The 21427-nt window shown below is 45.8% G+C and overlaps 2 protein-coding genes across 3 annotated transcripts in view; one reads left to right on the plus strand and one right to left on the minus strand.

The window, feature by feature from the left end:
• The window catches only part of MLKL (mixed lineage kinase domain like pseudokinase), a 28495-nt gene extending 19548 nt beyond the window's left edge, over positions 1 to 8947 (minus strand). For both annotated transcript variants that reach the window (XM_075576614.1, XM_075576615.1), the window contains exon 1: positions 8827 to 8947. The gene's annotated coding sequence lies outside the window, so the exon portion shown is untranslated. The remainder of the gene's footprint in view (positions 1 to 8826) is intronic.
• A 3629-nt stretch (positions 8948 to 12576) lies between these two features.
• The window catches only part of LOC142469891 (mixed lineage kinase domain-like protein), a 53722-nt gene continuing 44871 nt past the window's right edge, over positions 12577 to 21427 (plus strand). The window contains exon 1 of the mRNA XM_075576618.1: positions 12577 to 12703. The gene's annotated coding sequence lies outside the window, so the exon portion shown is untranslated. The remainder of the gene's footprint in view (positions 12704 to 21427) is intronic.

Consider the following 21427-nt stretch of genomic DNA (forward strand, 5'->3'; position numbering starts at 1 on the left):
GGGTTGCACACACACACACACACACACACACACACACACACACACACACACACACCTTAAACAAGCAATACGTGCATGGACTAATCAATTTATATACGCATGAGATACAGACACTAAGTAAGTGAAGTGGTGTGAAGTATATCAAAGTGATTCTGAAAAGTTCAACACACACAGAGTTCACCAACTATTTACACATGACTCGAGATGTGTTTCTATGTGTTACTAAGTGTGACTGTGTACCTATATGACCAGTGGTGCATATACTATATATTCTCTGTCCTCCACCTAAATAGATAGGAAGAGACACTTTGTCTATCAGTTATAACCATATTGGTTATTTACTCTCTCGTACCTACCCCCTGTTTCCAACGATGTTGGACTAAATGGTCTTCTCAGTCGCTTGTAAAAATTAAAACAAGAGAGCCCATTTCCAAGGACATCGTTCGGAAGGGTTTGATCCATTTAATTACTGTCCCAGCACCACAGATGTCTTCTTGTTTCCAACTCAGTACTAATTTGTACATACTTCCATGTGCTAAGGCAGGGGTGTGCAAACTGGGAGGCGTGTGTAACGTCACGTGACCCCACGGTGTCATTTGACGTCACATGACCCCCGAGGCTTCATCTGGTGCATGGTAACGCGTCCTGAACCTCGGTAAGCAGAGGTTGCCGAGGCCTCGCGCGGTCCCCCGGCATTTCATTTAAATGCCTGGGGGGGAGAGTGTGGAACCTCTGCAACTGCTCGCGCCCCCCCAGTTTGCGCACCGCTGCAGTAAGCTCTAGCACAGTGGCGCTGCCCCCTCCTATATCCTACCATGAGGTCATATCCTAGCATGAGGTCACTATCCCCAGGCAGAAGGGGGCGGGGTTTAACTGCTACGGAGTCACTCCATGTTATAGGGATGGGGCGTTACTCTGTGTGGGCCCACACAGTTCACCCCTAAAGGCTCCAGTAATCCCAAAGGGGGGGTTACATATAGATCAACATGTTTTTGTTAAAAAGGTCAGGATTCTGACTGATGTGAATGGCCGTTGATGCGGGACCAGGGTGCGATACCCCACATCGCAGCTTAACGAGCCCCAGGCCATGTTTTCTACAGATTCTGCCATGAGATTTGGATCCAGCGCTGCAAAGCAATGCGTTGAAGTCCTCTCTGGCATTGAACGGGTTAACAAAGAAACAGACCGATTGGAGATAAGAACCCCGTGCCCCCCTCTTCCCACCCCCACTCCCCCCGTGTCTGCCCACTTCCCCATCTGCTGTAAAACCCTCAGACCCTACTTCATCCTGGGCTTGCTTTCATATTTCGGATAGCCTCGTATCTACACCAAGCATGTTTGATTTCCCTTGCTGTATTAACCCTTACCACCTCTGTCGGGAGGCGATTCCACACATCTACCACCCTTTTCCGTGAAGAGCTTCCTCTCATGTCTCCTTAGCCTGCCACCTTTCAGCGTCAGAGAATGATCTCTTGCTTTTAGTGTTCCTCTTTCAACTCTGTTCCCTCTGCCTTCCTGTTATTAATGCGGGGGCACTTCTGTGAAAATGGAGATTTAGGGAAGCAGCCCTGGGCTGCAGTATCAGGTTGGCAATACTGCAGGCACACTGACATTGGCATCAACGATTGGAGTCAGGAAGGAATTTATTTTCCCCCCTTATGAGATATCATTGGGTGATATGACTCTGGGGTTTTTTGTTTGCCTTCCTCTGGATCAATAAGTAAGTATAGAATACAGGATAAAGTATCTGTTATCTAAATTTAGCATAGGTTGAACTTGATGGACGTACGTCTTTTTTAACCCTCATCTACTATGTAACGATGTAACGATGTAACGATGTAACGATGTAACGATGTAACGATGTAACGATTGCCTTTCCAGCAATACAGTAATGTTGCCCGTGGTCCAAATCTGCCCTCACACCAATCCTTGGATAACATATGTAGATCTCCTGCATAAAGTGATAAGGTCATGTTCTGGTTAATATTAGTAAAGAATATAATAATATCAGTAGGGAACACACAATAACCTGATAGTGTCGCTTTGCAAAGAGATCCCGCACATCCGAAAAAAATATTATCCAAAGCAAAACTTTTTTTTTTTTTTAGTTTGCCAAAAATGCATTAGCTCCAACTTCTTACGGAAGCGGAAAATGACGATATTCACGAGGCTAGCTAAAAAGTATAGCAACGCCGGCAAAAGTGCTGGCACATCCACACGGGTAAATCTTGACGATTTTTTTTTTAATCCTTCGCAATCTTTGAGAGTTGCAATGTTCCCAAATCCTCAAACTTGGGCAGAATTCCGTCCCCGTCCCTAATGGTTACCATCTGCGTTTCTCCACCATTATATTCCTGGGGCAGATCTACTAGAAAGAATATTTCATTTGCTATACAGCTTTATACAGTATAATGCGTCTTCACTGTTACTGGCAATCGTAGAGGCTTTCATTGTATGTTTATTAAATATCGTATTTAATAATATGCTGTAATTTTTCTTTTTCTCTGGGCTTTTTTTTTATACTCTAGCTATTGAATGAATCAATAGAGTTGTTACGTTTTACCCACTGGTGCTCTGTTATAGGGGATTTCTTCCTTCAGGGGATTTTGTGGGTTCATTTATTTACTTTGATATCCATGTGAGCGCTGCTGGGTGAAACAATTGACATTATTTCAAAATAAACACATTGTGTTGCAGGCCCCTCTGGAAGCATAAGGGTTACGTTCTTGGTCCACATGGAGGATCAGTTATCAGGCTCTTTGTGGTGTGTGGGGTCACTGTTAGTGCAATTTGTCTGCCACACCCTCTCTGTGCTTTTTAACACACTCACTTTCCGGCAGGGACTCTCCCACTAAATCCCATGACATGCTTGTAGACTTAAACCCAGAGCTAAAGAAATGGAGCCGGGAAATTCCTTGTTCTATGCTTTCCCCAATTCCCATGTTGCAACATAAGTGACATTACACAGTGCCCTCAGCTTAACCTGCCAGAATAAATATCCAAGTGTAACTATGATCCCGACTGTTCATTCTTCCGATCTATGATGAGAAATGTTACTCCTGAAAGACCAAAATCAGTAAGAGTTGAGGGGGTTGAGACAAAAATATAGCATTTTAATGGAAAAAAGTAATGATCAGTGAACAAGATGACTGAAGTTTGTGAGACTTTGTACATTTATATGAAGGGATTACATATATATACAAAAATTGTAGTTTCATAAAGTAGCATGTATACAAATATTAAGGATACAAAAATATAGAATTATAACACATGAATCAAATAGAATTAGATGAATTCAATACAATGTTGCTAAAGACCCCATTGGAATTAAAACCTATCCCTTGCTTCATTTTTGCATAGCCAGAATAACCAACCCCACACTGATGAGACCCATTAAGGTCAAAACGGCTGTCTGTGGGTGGGTTTACTGGCTATGCATCTTAACCCAGGCTGTGCTCAAAGCTGTGACCATGCAGCAAGCTTAAGCCTATAGGGATCCAGGTTTATGGTTTTGAAGCAAAAGGTGGCATTGTGTGCTCATTTGCATGTCATTTCCCAGAATCCCTTGCTGCAGTGGAAGTGCTGTGTGCTGGGTGATAATGGGGAAAGGCAGGGTTGCAGACCTGTCCAAGACATGCAAATGAGCATACAGTAATATTTCCATATGATTTGCTGTGGAGGATTTTTGTCAAACAATAATTATATATAAATATCATAGTAAAGTTCTCGTCGTCTTCTTTATACTATTTGCTTTTAGAAATCCCATTAAATTTGTATATATTATACCATTTAATGATAATTCAGCTGCATAATCAAACTTTTCTGTAAGACAAAATGCAAATCTATACTTTTTAATGGCTTTTTGCTAAATAAATAAATGGCATCATAACGCACGAGAAACTGGCCAAATTCAACCACTATTACCACTGCGCAACTGCCGATATTCGTACAATAGTATACAGTACAGTAGCTCCCACCTGCAGTCTCATTCATTCCAGGCAATCACATCATCCTTATTACTTGTATCACTCTGAACGTGCCATGTGAGTGTGCATCCTGTACTGACCCCCACAGCGATACAGCATGGGAGTGCGGTTGTTGTCACTCTCATAAGCTGTTGCATGACCCTTAAAGCAGCACGCCAGGTTGCATTTGTAGGTTTAGGATTGAAGCGGGGGGGTCTCCGGAGCTGAAACGTCGTTCATTTCAGCTCCAGGAACCCCTTGCGTCCCGAGATACCACCGTAGAGGGGGCCGGGATCTCCTTCATGTTCAAATGCCCCCCGTCAAGCCAATAGGAAGCCGCAAGGGATGAAGTCACGGCTTCCAGTGGACAAGATGCAGCCATTATGTTAGCCCCGTTGGAGCTGCTACCTGCAGAGACCATGGCACCCCCTGTGGAGGTAGGCATCTCAGGAATCAGGAGGTCATTGGAGCTGAAATAAACATAGTTCGGGTCCAGCGACCCCCCTGCTTCAATCCTATAACTAAAATAAATAAATGAAGCAAAAAATATGGAACCTGGAGTTCTGCTTTAAGTGAAGATCATATCAACAACAACAACAACTTTATGTGACGATGCTCGTCTCAAATCAGGAAGCGGACCCGCAGGGCTGAGGTAGGGATACAAATAAACCGACTAGAGCCCAAGGGACAGAGTCCTGTAAGAGTCTGTAGTCGGTAAGCAGGCATGGGGTCAGGGCTGGCAGCAGAGTTGCAAAGCCCAGGAGACAGGCAGAGCTCAGGGCTGGCAGAAAGCAGCGAGGTCGGGGTCACGGTCCGGGTTCAGCAACAGGAGAATCAAAACAGGCAACGGGGTAAAGCGAGACTGCAAAGACCAACAGGAGCTGCAAAACGTAGGGACTTTGCTCGGCAACTCCCACCAGGAACTGCAGCCTTAGGCTGCGCTTATAGTGCCGGCGATGGCGACTGTCACGCCAAAACAAATGCATTGCCGCCGTCGTCGGTGCTTATAGTTCACGCGACAAAGTGGCGGAGTGACAATACTACCAAAAATCTGGTAGTCACTGATATTTGATTTTTTCGGTGACAGTCTCCCCTTTTGGCCAATCAGGAGCTTCTGTGTCCCTCTGCCTTCCCCCTTTATGTCGCCTAAATTTGAAATGTAACAATCGCAATGGCGACGGCATCGGTCACGTCGTCGGCACTATAAGCGCGGCCTTATATAGCAGGCTGCCAGTACACACAATGGCCAGTTTGAGCAGAAAGGGCAGGCAACCTGGAAAACAGGGCACGGATCAAGCAGAATCCTTACACTATTTCATATAGTGCTTTTCTCCCAAGGGGACCCAACGCGCTTCACAAGTACAGTACACGTAACGCAGGACATAGGAATGTTACAGGCACAGTCCCTGCCCAGATGCACTTACAATCTATGTTTTTAATCCCTGAGGCACAGGGAGATAAAGTGACTTGCCCAAGGTCACAAGGAGCCAACACCAGGAAATGAACCGGGCTCCCCCGATTCAAACTCAGTGTCATTGCTTACAGAGTCAGTGTCTTACTCACTGAGCCGCACTTATTAACCTTATTCACTCCTGTACAACCAAAATAAAGTAGCCTAACATCCCACCTCAGTAACCGTTACAGGCTTGTGCAAAAAAGAGGGAGAAAAACGGAGCACTATATCCAAAACTGGCTGGGCCAGAACAGAAAACAAGGATGCGTTCCCATAATAAAAATTAAAGCTTATTTTAATGGAAAAAGAACAAAAAAAACACACCAACGCGTTTCGGACTAACAAAAGTCCTTTCTCAAGGTGAATAACTACTAACCCATAAGGAGTGTTATTTATATATGATACTGACCAGTGCACGCCAATCGCCACCATTTCCGCATACGTCACATGACGGGGACGTCATGCGTCATCACGTTTGAGCGCGTCACGCCCCCGCGTGAGGCACAACCCTGGGACGCCGACGGAAGGGAGCGGCAGAGAAACACATCGGCAGAGAGATCACTGCATCTCAGTGGTCAATGAGTTCAAGTCGCGTCTATGGACGCTGATGTCACACGCTGGTTACTGCCTACGGCGGTCGCGACTTGAACTCATTGACCACTGAGATGCAGTGATCTCTCTGCCGATGTGTTTCTCTGCCGCTCCCTTCCGTCGGCGTCCCTGGGTTGTGCCTCACGCGGGTGCGTGACGCGCTGAAACGTGATGACGCATGACATCCCCGTCATGTGACATATGCGGAAATGGTGGCGATTGGCGTGCACTGGTCAGTATCACATATAAATAACACTCCTTATGGGTTAGTAGTTATTCACCTTGAGAAAGGAATTTTGTTAGTCCGAAACGCGTTGGTGTGGTTTTTTTGTTCTTTTCCCATTAAAATAAGCTTTAATTTTTATTATGGGAACGCATCCTTGTTTTCTGTTCTGGCCGAGCCAGTTTTGGATATAGTGCTCCGTTTTTCTCCCTCTTTTTTGCTCAGTGTATCTTCTACAGACGGAGGCACATTTAACCCTTGGATTACTGGACACACTAGGACTTGCTGTCAATCGTGGATATCCATCCCCATGTGAGTCTATTCCAGTTTATCCACTATGTTACTGGACTTTGTATATCAAGTTTATTCCGTTTAACAGATGTTTATTATACTGGTCACCGGCAGGTGTTAAACTATCATTGTATCCTTACTGCAGTGCTTTGTGGGATTATAGTTTACCAGTTTACATCTCTCGGAATTATTGGTTACCTGCATTCATTGGGTTAATTCCATTTCTTCAAGGTTTTATCATGTTTTTTGCTGTTTTCTATTGAGCACCACACAACACACTCTTCCTGTTACAGGCTTGTCAAAGAAACGGCACAGCCCACGCTTACACCAAACACATCTCTGCCACTTCATTTAGTTTATCATTGCGATGAGACCCAGCAATGTGTAAATATTCAGCAGGTCCTTTCAAACTGACCCAGATCTTAGAAGCTACAGGAGTGTGAAGTGGTAATTTATTACGCTGTGTCATTGCTAGTACTGTACTTGTTAAACAGGTTTGGCAGCCCCAAGCTAAATACATTTTGTAATAATGCCATCTGTGTAATTCTTTTGGTTTGTTTCTTCTTTTACTCTGCTTTTGTTTGTGTCAATTTTCAGTAAGTATTTCTTGGGGCCGCTTTTGCAGCGGGAAACTAACATTGATTCAAATGAACTCTTTTGCTGTCAGAAGGGCCGGCAAGGCACAGGGGTTAATAGAGGCTTGTTTTATTTAAAGATGGATTATTTATTCTAGATAAGACATCATTTAGTTTTATGCCTTAGCACCCCCTACACAAATACCCCTGACTGCTATATTACTGTGTTGATATTTGCCAGCTCCACTTTAAAGCTGCACTTTGTCACTTTGGAAATGCTTCATACATTAGAAACATTAAAAATGTCTTTTAAAAAAACATTTTTTTTTTACATTTTAAATGCTACAAGTATTTTCTCATAGTACAGAACTGATTTATTTAAAAAAATAAAATAATAAAAAACACACATGTAGGATATTGCTTGAACTGCAGCTTTAAAATGTGCTCCAACCTTAAATAACCACGCTTTGTTAAAAAAAACACAAAAAAACAAAAGTGCACATTACATCTAACTTTGTTGAGTCTTTTAAACAGTTTTCATATGGTTACGGTGTCCTACCTATTGAAAATACCAATACTTTACTTACTGTAAGAGATCTTTTTTTCCCTTCAATTGTTTTTTTTTTAAACACGATGCTTCATTCAGGGGATAGAAGTTTAAAATATTATGTGTCTGGGAGGTTAAAATGAAGCTCTCCCCAGAGCCCATTGAATTGAAAAACGTTACCATGGTAACCCTTAGCGCTTAAGAAAATCATGTGCTTGAACACTAGAAGAAAAAAAAATGTGCGCGGAATAGAAGAGCAGGACGTGGTTATGGGCGCCGGATACTGCTAAAGTCGTGTAGCTGCTGATTTAACCCTTTGAATGCCGGAGTGGCCACCGCAGCGGCACGTCGGGCAAAGCGCGGTCACATGACCGCGGAGGCCCTTAACTCAGAAACAGAAGAGACCTGTTATGTCCCTACACTGCCGGTGGCGCCCTCTGCTTCATGGGAACGCAGAACGCCATCTAAGCTGGGGTGGGTAGGTGGGGGGGGGGGTACTCGAGTGTGACGTAGGTATTACCTCATTGGGCCCCTGGAGTGGCAGACCCCATGATGTAGTGACTACGTCTTGGGGCACCTAAAGAGTTAAAATGCAGTGAAAACACATTGCGAACCCCAGTGGTTATAAAGGGGTTAATGGTAACATCTATATCTGCTTACCCCCTCCTAATGTCAGCACTTGTTAGACCTTAGCCCCACAGCACAAATTCATTAGCGACCAACACGTGGTGATACAGACACACAGATGTAAACATGCACACAGACACACAGACAGTGTGTGTTTTTTTGTGTGTGTGTGTGTGTGTGTGTGTGTGTGTGTGTGTGTGTATATATATATATATATATATATATATATATACACACACACACACACCGCTCTGTTACAGTATATACCGCTGTACACACACACACCGCTCTGTTACAGTATATACCGCTGTATTCTGGAATCTTGCTTTTACTAGTGCTGGAACCCTGCCAGTTTAGTTAATGGTAACGCTACGTGTCTCTGTATTGCTCTTTGTGTCATTGAGGTGAAGTGTACACGCAGGGGGAACTTTGCTCTACAACCCGAAAGAAAGTGACACAGCGTAGAAGTCACGCAGCGCGTGTGTGGACGTGATCCGTTTTAGTTTCAAAATCACGACTCCCCCACCCAAACATGGACTCGCTTTCCTTCTCACCTGAATCGGAATGGGTGACCCGTCTGCCTGTGTGTCCCGGCGAAGACCTTCCCTTCAGCCTCTAGCTGACTGCATTTTTCTATCCAATTCTGACTCCTCCTGTTTCCTTTACGATTACAGCAGGAAATTCCCTTCTAAGAATCCTAAATATCACATTGCTCTCTGCTTCCTATCAGTACATAATAGAATTTGTGTTCCCCAATCGCTCGGTGTGTCCATAAAAATTGCTTATGGGGCCTGTGTTTGGTTTTTTTTATGGCATCAATGTTTACTTTCAACGCCTGAATTTCAATGAGGTTTGGGGGGTCCCGGACCAAAATATAGTATTCTAAAACAAAATAAATGATTTTTTTTTTATCAGTGAGTCTCCATGGAACTACAAGAGATCAGTGAAGCTGGCGCTTAATCAGTGACACGGGCTGAGACATAGCTCTGCAAGCAGTGTGTATCCACAAGTATAAACATCCCATGTAAGGCCGAGTCCATAGAAGGACAGGCCGCGCTGAGCCGTGCGGACGCTCAGCACTGAGCCCCTGCATCCTCAATGAGGATGCCTTGAGAGGGGGCTCGCGCGAGCGTCCGCAGGCTTGCGGAGGCTTTGGAGTTTTCAGCCGAGCGCCAAGCTGTTTTTCAGCGCGCTGTCGGCTGAAAACATCCAATCAGCCTGAAGCAGCGTCAACATCACGGCGCCGTGACGTCGGCGCTGTGACGTTGATGTCAGTGCGTCGCGGGCGATTGGCCCAGCGACGTCACTGCCCCGCCTCCAACCACCTCCCCCCGGCTCCCTTCGCGCACGCTGGCTCGCCTGCAAGTCCGTGGAATCGCGCTGACTTAAGCAGGCGAGCCTCAGCGTTAGCGCGCCTCCGCTTTCCTGAAGCCTCTATGGCCCCGGCCTAAGGATACAGAACCCGCCCCGCACTCTCGCACTACCAGAATAACCTAGAAAGCCCCACTCAGGTTTCTCACAAGAAACTATTTTGTAATCACAAAGCCTATTACGTATATTTAGGCGGTGCCAGGAATAGTAGTTATATACCAACAGTTGCACCCTTTGATTATGATTGTATTCAATTACTAGTATAAAATTGCAGATCAGATTGTAAGCTCCCCGGAGCCGGGACTCCTCTTGTCACGTGTATTACTAATGTGAAGCGCTATGTACACTAATGGCGCTATATAAATTAAGACATACATACATACATACATATCAATTAAAAAAATCATTACAGGGATCCAAGATGAAACTACCAATCAGCCAGATATCTTAGCAATATTCTGTGCACGTGTCTCGCCCAATACCCCAATATAAAAGTCTTCGGACAAATCAACAAAACGGAACCTGAAATACAAGTCGTAACGCTGTTTCCATGTAATCCCTGTGGCGTATAATTAATGGCAGCTGCAAGTCGCACATCTGAGACAAGTAGTAACTATGCATGGAGGATGAGGCTGATGTGGCCTTTGAAGTGGGCGAATCTGGTTAGAATTCCCAATGCATGCTCTGAGCAAAGTCACTTTATATCCCTGTGCCTCAGGCACGGACATTAGATTGTAAGCTCTGCGGGGCAAAGACTCATTCGAAGACGTATTGCTCCCATAAAAAAAATGCAATCGTCGCGATAGAATTCAATGATGTGAGGCCAATAACCTCAAATAAAGAGGACTTTGTTGTATTAATAGTCTATTAAAAGGGATAGCTGACCGATTTCCTCATTCTAAGCATGCAATTCTAAGCTTGCCCACCTGGCAGTGATACTCGTCTCAGCTCACCCAACAAAAAGATGTTATGCTAAAACTAACAGTGTATGTATGTAGGTATATCTTTATTTATATAGCGCCATCCAGGTACATAGCGCGTCACAGCAGTAATACACGTGACATGATAATATAACACATAATGGGAATAAGCGCTTCAGACATAAAAGTTACATTAAGAAGAGGAGTCCCTGCCCCGAAGAGCTTACAATCTAAGTGGTAAGTAGGAAGAATGTACCGAGACAGAAGGAGGGTGTTCAGGTAAGTGCGTGTGCAAGGGGCCAAGGTCGATATATGAGGTGTATAGTATCAGCCACGGAGCTACCCATGTGCTTCGTTAAAGAGGTGGGTTTTAACAGTTTAACTGTCTTTGTTATAAATGTTATCATTCTTAAAGGGAAAAGAAAATTGCTTTGTTGCGTCTTTGGAAATAAAAGTTTGTATTTGCAGCGGGGACGTGGAAAATGAAAATGCCTGTCAAACAAGTGTGTCCTTGTCTCGACTTGGAGATCCAATGTGGGGAAACTTGGGTGCGCATTACCTGGGGAAAATAGGAGTTATGGGAGATTAAGTACCTTATGCGTCCAACCGGGTCTCTGATTGTCGCAGCTGCCCCGAGCTGCCGCGGGCCTCTCTCTCACCAGCGCACACCGGAAGCTGGGCCCCGACTTCTGGCCCCGCGTAGGAGAGATTCCCGCAGCAGATGAGGGGGAGCGGGGGTACCAAAGTCCTGTGACCATCCTCATGGTAGGTGTGTGTTGTATGTAATTGGGGATGGGGGGTAGTGTTTAATGTATTTGAGGGTGGGGGGTAGTACTGTATGTATTTGGGGATGGGGGGTAGTACTGTAGGTATTATGTGGGGAGGATTATTGTGTGGGGGTTATTGTTGTGTGTGTATTGTTGGAGGGGGATTGTGTGGGCATTGGGGGGGATTGTGTGTAAATAAAATGATGAAAAATATTGTGGAATGCTGCTTTAAAATCACAAAGATTACCTGCGACTCGTTTCTTTTTGTTCACAGTAAGTATTGCATCAAAGAGGCCTCTTTGCAGACTGGGAAATTCCATTTTGTTTATCTGTGGTTAAGCAAACGTTGCGTAATCATGACTATTTTAAGCTCTCATCTCTGGCTCTGTAGGCCTGGGGAATGTCTCAACTGATTTCACATATACTTCTGCGAATGTTTGGAGAAGTTTGCACGAAGGTAAAGCGAATAAGTGCAAACTTTGTGTGTTAAATTTGCGCAGTTGCAGAAGCTAACTGCATTTTTTCCTCCGCCCCCAAAAATTTACATTCGCTGTAGTTTCACCGAGATCGAGTTTGTTAAAGCAGCAGTCCCTCCTAAGCCCCCCCTTTGCAAAAATATATTTGTTTAGAGAGATTTAAACGCCATTATGTTTCCCCTAGAGGGGATGCTACCAGTGGCACCTTCACCGGTAAGCGTCTCAGAAACCTGTGGGTAAGGTTGCCACCTTCTATTGAAGGCAAACCCGGAGACTTTTTGCAATGAAATACATTTTGTTACATTTATTTGTTTTATTTATATATTTATTTCTCTTACCTTCTTCTCCGGCGGCATCTCCTGACATCTACCCCTACAAGGTCCAACCAACACGGCACTGCAACATCAAATGTCACCGTGTTTCCATGGCAACGTGACATCACACAACATTGTGGCGCCATGCGGTGTCAAGTTGCCACGACAAGGAGTCCTTGAGAAAGCGCTGTGAAGCGTGAAACGCGTGGGAGGAGATTTTTTTTGTCCTTGTCCCCATCATGTTTTTTGTTTTTTTTAATCATGTAGCTTAATAAAACTTTTTTTATTTTTTCAAATACCCGGTGAGTTGTTCTGTGCATTTTTGTCTGGACGGCAGACCAACCGATCCACAGTATCTACAGTGTGCTAATCGTCTGATTGGAGTGGCGATCCGGTGGGAGAGGCAGATCTCAGTGCGGACAAGCTATGAGGTCTCATTTCTAAAGGAGACGGTGGACAGAGGACTGGGAGAGCAGCAGAATACAAAGGTTCCAACAGAACAGGAGTTCTCTCGCAGCTGCAACGCTGAGCGTGGACTACGGGACGCTGCGGCTGTCGGATCCGGGATTGCACGGAGACGGAGGTAGGATTACCATTTGGCTAAGGGACGTACGAGGTCCATCTATATATCCTCTGACAATATATCCCCGCCAGTGTTCCAGGGTACCCCATAACTCACTCCGCATACCCCTTTCTCCTTTTTTATCTGATGAAACACCGAATCACATATTTTCCTATATCTGCCTATTGAACCACTGGATATACCCAGACCACGGAGCTATATATATTCTATCATTAATTAATAAATATCCATTAAGTTATACTTTGAGCTATCAGTGATCCACTTTTGATTTTTTTTATATAGAATGACCACCTTAGTCTATTATTTCTATTGCGTGGTGAGATCAGTATCTCAGTACAGGGTTACATTACTTTGATTAAGTTCCAACCTCATATAAGGGGAAATCACATTCCATGAATACTTCTGCTTTTTTTTTAAAACTTGGTAATGCGGTCGTTGCAGACTTGGGAGTTTTACGTACAGTATTTCGGCATCATATTTCACCAGGTGTCCGAGGGGTGAACTGCACATTACTTACTAATGCCGTAATTGCCAACAGGGGGTTTGTGAGGTGTGCCTCCAAGGGGGTCTCCCCCCAAAATACGCAATGGCTAATCCCAGGCTGGATAGTGAGTTCCTGCGCCCGTGTGGGGACTGTACACTGTAAATAGATTGCGGGGGTTCAAAATTCCATTTAGGGGTTAATTTGGCATGTTCTGTGAAACTGCTGAGACAGGGTATCACACAGTGCAAGAGAAACAAACAAGTACACCGGAGTAAGGTAAGTTGGAGTACACCGGAGTAAGGTAAGTTGGAGTACACCGGAGTAAGGTAAGTTGGAGTAAGGTAAGTTGGAGTACACCGGAGTAAGGTAAGTTGGAGTACACCGGAGTAAGGTAAGTTGGAGTACACCGGAGTAAGGTAAGTTGGAGTACACGGAGTAAGGTAAGTTGGAGTACACCAGAGTAAGGTAAGTTGGAGTACACCGGAGTAAGGTAAATTGGAGTACACCGGAGTAAGGTAAGTTGGAGTACACGAAGTAAGGTTGTTGGAGTACACCGGAGTAAGGTAAGTTGGAGTACACGGAGTAAGGTAAGTTGGAGTACACCGGAGTAAGGTAAGTTGGAGTACACCGGAGTAAGGTAAGTTGGAGTACACCGGAGTAAGGTAAGTTGGAGTACACCGGAGTAAGGTAAGTTGGAGTACACCGGAGTAAGGTAAGTTGGAGTACACCGGAGTAAGGTAAGTTGGAGTACACCGGAGTAAGGTAAGTTGGAGTACACCGGAGTAAGGTAAGTTGGAGTACACCGGAGTAAGGTAAATTGGAGTACACCGGAGTAAGGTAAGTTGGAGTACACCGGAGTAAGGTAAGTTGGAGTACACCGGAGTAAGGTAAGTTGGAGTACACCAGAGTAAGGTAAGTTGGAGTACACGGAGTAAGGTAAGTTGGAGTACACCGGAGTAAGGTAAGTTGGAGTACACGGAGTAAGGTTGTTGGAGTACACCGGAGTAAGGTAAGTTGGAGTACACCGGAGTAAGGTAAGTTGGAGTACACGGAGTAAGGTTGTTGGAGTACACCGGAGTAAGGTAAGTTGGAGTACACGGAATAAGGTTGTTGGAGTACACCGGAGTAAGGTAAGTTGGAGTACACCGGAGTAAGGTAAGTTGGAGTACACGGAGTAAGGTTGTTGGAGTACACCGGAGTAAGGTAAGTTGGAGTACACCGGAGTAAGGTAAGTTGGAGTACACGGAGTAAGGTTGTTGGAGTACACCGGAGTAAGGTAAGTTGGAGTACACCGGAGTAAGGTAAGTTGGAGTACACCAGAGTAAGGTAAGTTGGAGTACACGGAGTAAGGTAAGTTGGAGTACACCAGAGTAAGGTAAGTTGGAGTACACGGAGTAAGGTTGTTGGAGTACACCGGAGTAAGGTAAGTTGGAGTACACCGGAGTAAGGTAAGTTGGAGTACACGGAGTAAGGTAAGTTGGAGTACACTGGAGTAAGGTAAGTTGGGTCCAGTACATGGACAGTAAATAAACGACCTGTAATAATATTAGCATGTTCTTGTATAGCGCTGCTAGTTTTACGTAGTGCTATACAGAGGCATTTTGCAGGCACAGGTCCCTGCCCTGTGGAGCTTACAATCTATATTTTTGGAGCCACAGGCACAGGGAGATAAAGTGACTTGCCCAAGGTCACAAGGAGCCGACACCGGGAATTGAACCAGGTCCCCCTGCTTCAAACTCAGTGCCAGAGTCAATGTCTCTACTCAAAGCCGCTCCTTCTCAATAATGAATATGTGTTTCTTCCAACTAACAAGGTATGAAAATATTAACATGAAAAGGTTAATTTGTAGTTAGGAAAAAAAACGATATGACGCTTTGCTTGAGGAATAGAATCTCACAGCAGATGAGAAACATCTAACCAAAAGACTGCTCTCCATTTATAAACATACCATTTGATTCCTGCTAAGGATTGAAGCTTGGTATTGTAAATTGCCTCAAGAATAAATATATCGGAACTGCAAAGAAACCTGTGTCGGAATCTGTATTTTCATACACACAAGGCTCTTATGATATTGTCAGTGCTTACGAACCAGCATTGAATTTGAGGAACATTTATTTTCAATGGCGAGACTTGGCCAGCATCTGTGTCCCACATATCTCACAATGGAGGGATTGCTCACTTTTGTAAGGGTGAGTTCCAATTTTATCACTATTCAGCATTATTGTGAGTATGTGGTCTCAATAAAAAACCTGAGGAAGAAGCATCCAGTGATTATACAAGGACACTTTGAGACTTTACGGCCTGAATACTGTACCATGAGAGTTGACACAAGAGAGTTGACACAGGAGTTGACACAAGAGGTTTCTTGGACAGCAGCTTCCGGCAGGAACCATGATCATGGAACTAACTTAAAGGGGCCCGGCGTGAGGCCCTCCAGAGTTTAATACGCTAGGCAAAAGCTTTTGTGGGGGTCCACCGTCAGGCACCTGACGGGGGATATTCACTAGAACTTGAGTATTTACCTCTGGATGGTCCTGTAATACAAGCTTCAGAGTGCATAAGGACCTTGATATTATTCAACTATTCGCTGCAATACAGTGAACAATAGAGAAAGTAGTCTCCAAAATCAGTGCATCCGAGTTAGGGATAACAACACCATAAATGAATAAAAGTCTCAAATGGATAAAGGACAGGAATATATAGAACACACCAGTGAGTATAACTTAATACACTTGATAGAAGAACTAATTGATGGGTTAAATAATGCCTGTAAGTGGAGCACTGCCAGAATCAACCACTGTTGTGTTGGAACAGTAGTGACTCAGCATGCCCCTATGATAGGCAAACACCCTAGAGTATAATTCTCATCACTCCAATCTTCATGAAGAAAAAGATTGTACTCGCGTTGCTGGTGTGTACCGTCCCTGGATGCGTGCGTGCATGCAGCCGAAATGTACGCAGAGAAGGTTTCCACGTGGAGAGAAAAACGGAGCACAGCAAAGGCCAAAATAGTCTGGGGCTAAGCAAAGGTGGTAATAAAATTAATCTTTATTGATGGTGAACAACACGGAAGAGTGTGGATATACCTCTAACGCATTTCGCTCTAAGATAGCGCTTTGTCAAAGAGTATCCTGCTTAAACCCAGACTATTTTGGCATTTGCTGTGCTCCGTTTTTTCTCTCCACGTGGAAACCTTCTCTTATTCGCTGCAATAGTTTGAAAGGTTTTTACGAGAATAAGTCTGACTTTTATTCTAGTGCAGGCTCAGAAATATAGGATTCCTCTGGTCCTGCCCACAGATTCAGGGTGCATTAATAACTGGGGAGCATTATGGGCACAGGTTAGAAATGTTTTCAAAGAAATTGCTGAAAAGAAATTTGACACCAATAAAGAGAAAAATAATTTCGGCACTTGGCCAAGATGGTGTTAATTTATGAGCGGGAAATTAAATTGACTAAAGGTTAGATAGTCTGTTTCTCAGAGACCAAGTAACAGTATGGTCCACCATGCCCCCGTGCAATGATATAAAAGGGTATAGGGGGAGATCTACCAAAAAACAAAACCCCATGTAAACCTTTTACCTGTTACTATCGTAACAAAAACAAAAGAACACTGTCCTATGCTCAGAGGAGTGAAGCTGTGCTCCATAGAGCTGAGTGATAGCGATGTAAATATCATAGGTTGAAACATCAGGTCCTATAGTCATCCTTCAGAGAGGCACCTAGCCAGGACATATGTAATATGGAGGGCAATTATAATCTGCATACCTACTTGTAAGTCTCTGGATCACTGGTGCCGGGGGCCTCCTAAATTGTTGCTCTGTTAGCAGAGTCGCATGAATGCAGCTGGAGTCCAATGCGTGATTCCGAATGGAAGAACTTATCAGAAATAAACAAGAAAGGAAGGAGCACAGCAATCGGATCAAAAACTGGAACCTAAAGTTCTTTCTTCTATTTCCTACTATTCCACGAAGCCGTGCACCTAAACGGCGAAACGCGTAGTGTCCAGCCAACCAACATCCAGAGGGAAGATCCAAGAAAGCGCCCTCACCACAGAGTCCGGAAGTCCCAGACGCACCGGAAGTGATGCGGGCCGCCGGCGTGGATGCGGGAGCGTTTAGAAGCAGCAGAGACCGGCACGGTACACAGGGAGATCGCAACCAACTGTGTACCCGCCATCTGCTGCCGATCACGCTGTTTTTTTATCATCTTAAGTGTAAGCCTCCAATTTTATTATGTTATAAGAATATATTTTTGCTGTCTATACTGTTTGGTCCTTTTTTCCTTTCTCGGAGATCGGTTGCTGGTAGTTGCTGCACTAACCACAGGGAACATCCACACCTTAAAGTTGGAGGACTGCTCATTTTTTGCTACTTTCATGTGAGTAGCCATTCGTGAGCCTATCGCATTATTATCACATTCACTTTATGACATTTCTACACTATGTGATGTCTTTTTATTTGACATGGCTGCAAGCTGCTGTTTTCTTTGGAAGAATTCTACATGCAAGACTTTTGAAACAGTCTCACAACAAGGGTTGAATGTGTTTGTCAAGCCTCTTATTTTAGCACCTTAGCTCACTGCATACTGTCACTTATTTTGTCGTTATATTTTGGCACCTATTTATTTGGGCACTTATTATTTTATGAAAAGACATTGCAGACAAAAGATGCAGGATGGGGAACAAGCCACAATCTACAATACTGCTCCCCCTACCACTCTTTCATTTGTCGCAAAGACAAAATTACCTGCTCATTACCTGCTCTCAAATTCCCAGTACTATACATACGAGCCAAGCTCCAATCAACAATCTCACATTTTTGTATACAGTGTACACCAGCGCTGTGCAATCTTTCCCGCATGTGCCCCCCTCCTGCTTCCCTCCCTGCTCACGCCCCCTCTCCGGCTCCCGGCGTCAAATGATGTCGCGGGGTCACGTGGCGGCACGTTGCCATGCCAACGTGACATCACATGACCCCGCGGCGTCATTTAACTCCACGTTGCCATGGCGACGCATCGCGGAAGAGAAGGTAAGTGAAGTTGCAGGGGCCTCACGCGAACCCACGCATTAATTTAAATGCCTTGGGGGAAGAGCGTGGGGCCTCTGCAACCGTCCCGGGCCCCCCCTGAATAATCTTGCACCCCCCAGTTTGCGCACCGCTGGTGTACACTATTGCTGTGTTTTTCTTTCTGGGTTGATCCTGCTCCTTCTGGACTTTGGAGGAGATTTGCTGTGTTAGAGGGCTTCTGGAAACAAGTCCTCACCTGAGGTTTTTGAGCAATTTTCACCCCAGTATTTATTATCCATTCACTATTGTTTTATTCCACTTAACACACGTATATTGATTAGTGCGGGAGCGTCGTCCAATTCTTTTGGTGTGTGGTTACAAATAGATATGACATACATTTTTAAAGATAAAATCCTATTTAAAAATACATATATTTAGGCATGTGTAATAAGGCAGAATGACCACTAGATGGTAAATCTAAAAAAAAAAAAAGCAGTACAGCAAGTAATGAATAATAAATAACAATAGTATAAAATATCCAATCTACTATATATTTTTGAAAGCATTGTATGTATGTATGTTTCACTGTGTTCCCTGTCCCTAGCGGCAATCTCATTGGTCCCTTGGCCCGCCCGCCCCCGCACACCTCTCATTGGCCTCACACACTCACACCACCCCCTTGGCCCGCCCCCCACACCTCTCATTGGCCTCACACACTCACACCACCCCCTTGGCCCGCCCCCCACACCTCTCATTGGCCTGAGGCGGAGTGATGGGCCAAAGGTCCAAAAAACACACACACACACACTGCGCGGCTCTCATCGGGACCCGCGCGCACCTCCTCCTCTCCCCGGGTCTCCCGCTTTCCCGCACTTATTCCTCCTCCCCCAGACCCCCCTCCCCTCCCGGCGCCGCTACAGTCAGCGGGGGAGCAGAGCGAGCGCCCGGGACACAGCGGGGGACTCTCACCTCACCACCCATAGGCCACGCCCTCAACCCCCCCACAACACACACAGAGCACGCGGCTCTCCCTCACACCGGTCTCTCCCCCCCCCCCCCCCCGCCACACACACAGAGCACGTGGCTCTCCCTCACACCGGCCTCTCCCCGTCCCCCCCCGCCACACACACAGAGCATGCGGCTCTCCCTCACACCGACCGCTCCCTGTCCCCCCCGCAACACACACAGAGCACGCGGCTCTCCCCGTCCCCCCCGCCGCACACACAGAGCACGCGGCTCTCCCTCACACAGGACGCTCCTCCGGCTGTCTCCGCCTCTCCCCGCGAGAGGTGCAGCACCTCCTCACCGGAGCGTCTCAGCCTCGCCGCGGAGGAGCCCGAGGTGGAGGAGGAGGGCGGCCGGGACCCGGAGGAAGAGGAGCGCGGCCGTGTGCAAGGTGAGGAAACGATGGGTTATTTTACGCGTCCCTGACTCCCCCTGCCCTCCCTCCACCTTGCGCCCCCTGCCCTCCCTCCCCATGCCCTTTGCCCCCCCTCCCAATGCCCCCCCTGCCCTACCTCCCAATGCCCTTTGCCTCCCCTGCCCTCCCTCCCAATGCCCTCCCCCTGACCTTTGCCAACTGCCCTCCCCCCCTGCCCTTTGGCCTCTTGCCCCTCCCCCCCTGCCCTCTTGCCCCACTCCCTGCCCTCTTGCCCCCCTCCCTCCCCTCTTGCCCCCCCTGCCCTTTGCCCCCCTCCCTCCCCTCTTGCCCCCCCTGCCCTTTGGCCCCCCCGCCACTCCCTGCCCTTTGGCCCCCCCGCCCCTCCCTGCCCTTTGCCCCCCCGCCCTTCCCTGCCCTTTGCCCCCCCGCCCCTCCCTGCCCTTTGCCCCCCCCGCCCCTTAAAATAAGAGCAATATAATGTCTTCTTTCACCAGGAGTAAGTGTTCTATTCCAAAGATACATTTCAAGTACTGTATACCTTTCCTTTCTAAAAAGATGTCCAACCTTTTTTTTTTTTAACAAATCTATTGTTCAAAAAATCTATTGTTTTCATTTGTCAAAAAGCCATTAAAAAGTATAGATTTACATTTTGTCTTATAGAAAACTTTAATATGATATGTATATACTTTTTTTTTATTATATATTATATTTTCTCCCAAATTTGTAGACAGATTGCACATTTTGATCACATAATTACGTTGATTGATTGGAGTAGAAGCCTATATATACTATGATAAGATTAGACATGATATGATTCCTGAAGAAGCTCTGGCGAAACGCGGAGGATGTGGTGAATCTGCACAGGGAACGAGGGAGTAGAGTCCTGGCTACCGGATCAGCTGAGTCAAGCCGCTTCCACCCTCAGTTGAGACATCACCGGAAGTGACGCAGGAATGCGGAAGTGATACGCGTACCGGCAAAGATCTGCAACAGAGACGCCGCGGACCCACCATATTCGTACAATGCGCTTATTTCTCATGTGAAATGTGAGTGTATTTCCACATCTTCTTGTCATTTTACAATATACTTCTAGACATACTTGTGACGGTGGGGAGGATTTGGCCCGGGATTAAAGGGGTTACACCCCAATTGGCCACCCTCTAACCTCACCAGGGAGACAAGGGGTTAACTGGGCTGAGGCCCAGACATGTGATTTAACCCTTGTCATAACCTGAAAATGTATATTCCACTGTTCCCCTGTTTTATTGTTATAGCAGTGTCTGCATCACACACCCACTGGGATCCATCCGGGAGCACAAGGGTTAATGGTTGTATAGTGATTATAGCCCTTTGTGTAATTTTCCCGCCTTTTCAGGCACCATTTTGCAGGCTCCCATAGGCCGCCATTGGAACTCCATGTATTTCAATGGCGAATCTTGCTGTCGAGTCCTGTTCCTGAGAAGACCAGCAGATGGCGTCCGAGAGAGCGGCGGTTTCCCATTGAAAGTCAATGGGCTCATTGACTTCAATGGAGAAATCCTCGAAAGAGCTTTCCAGGAACGAGTTGGCTGCCGTCCAAACCGCTTAACCGCAAAGCGGATACATTTTCAATAGGAGAGCTTTGATCACTGATAAGTCAAGTTCAACGACAAGTGGCGTGGGAATAAACAGTTCTAGGGCACCTAGAAATAAAATTCTTTCTGTCTCTAGTTCCTAGACCTCCCCCCACTCGACCACAACCGGGTCCCCGTATCCTGGACCCCCGATAAGGATCGAACCGAGAAGAGCGGGCCACGCCATAGGTTCCAATGGCGGCGGCAGAAACAGCTCAAGAAAACGGCTAAGTGTGAA

This window comes from Ascaphus truei, chromosome 19 (assembly GCF_040206685.1).
Source record: "Ascaphus truei isolate aAscTru1 chromosome 19, aAscTru1.hap1, whole genome shotgun sequence".
NCBI lineage: Eukaryota > Metazoa > Chordata > Amphibia > Anura > Ascaphidae > Ascaphus > Ascaphus truei.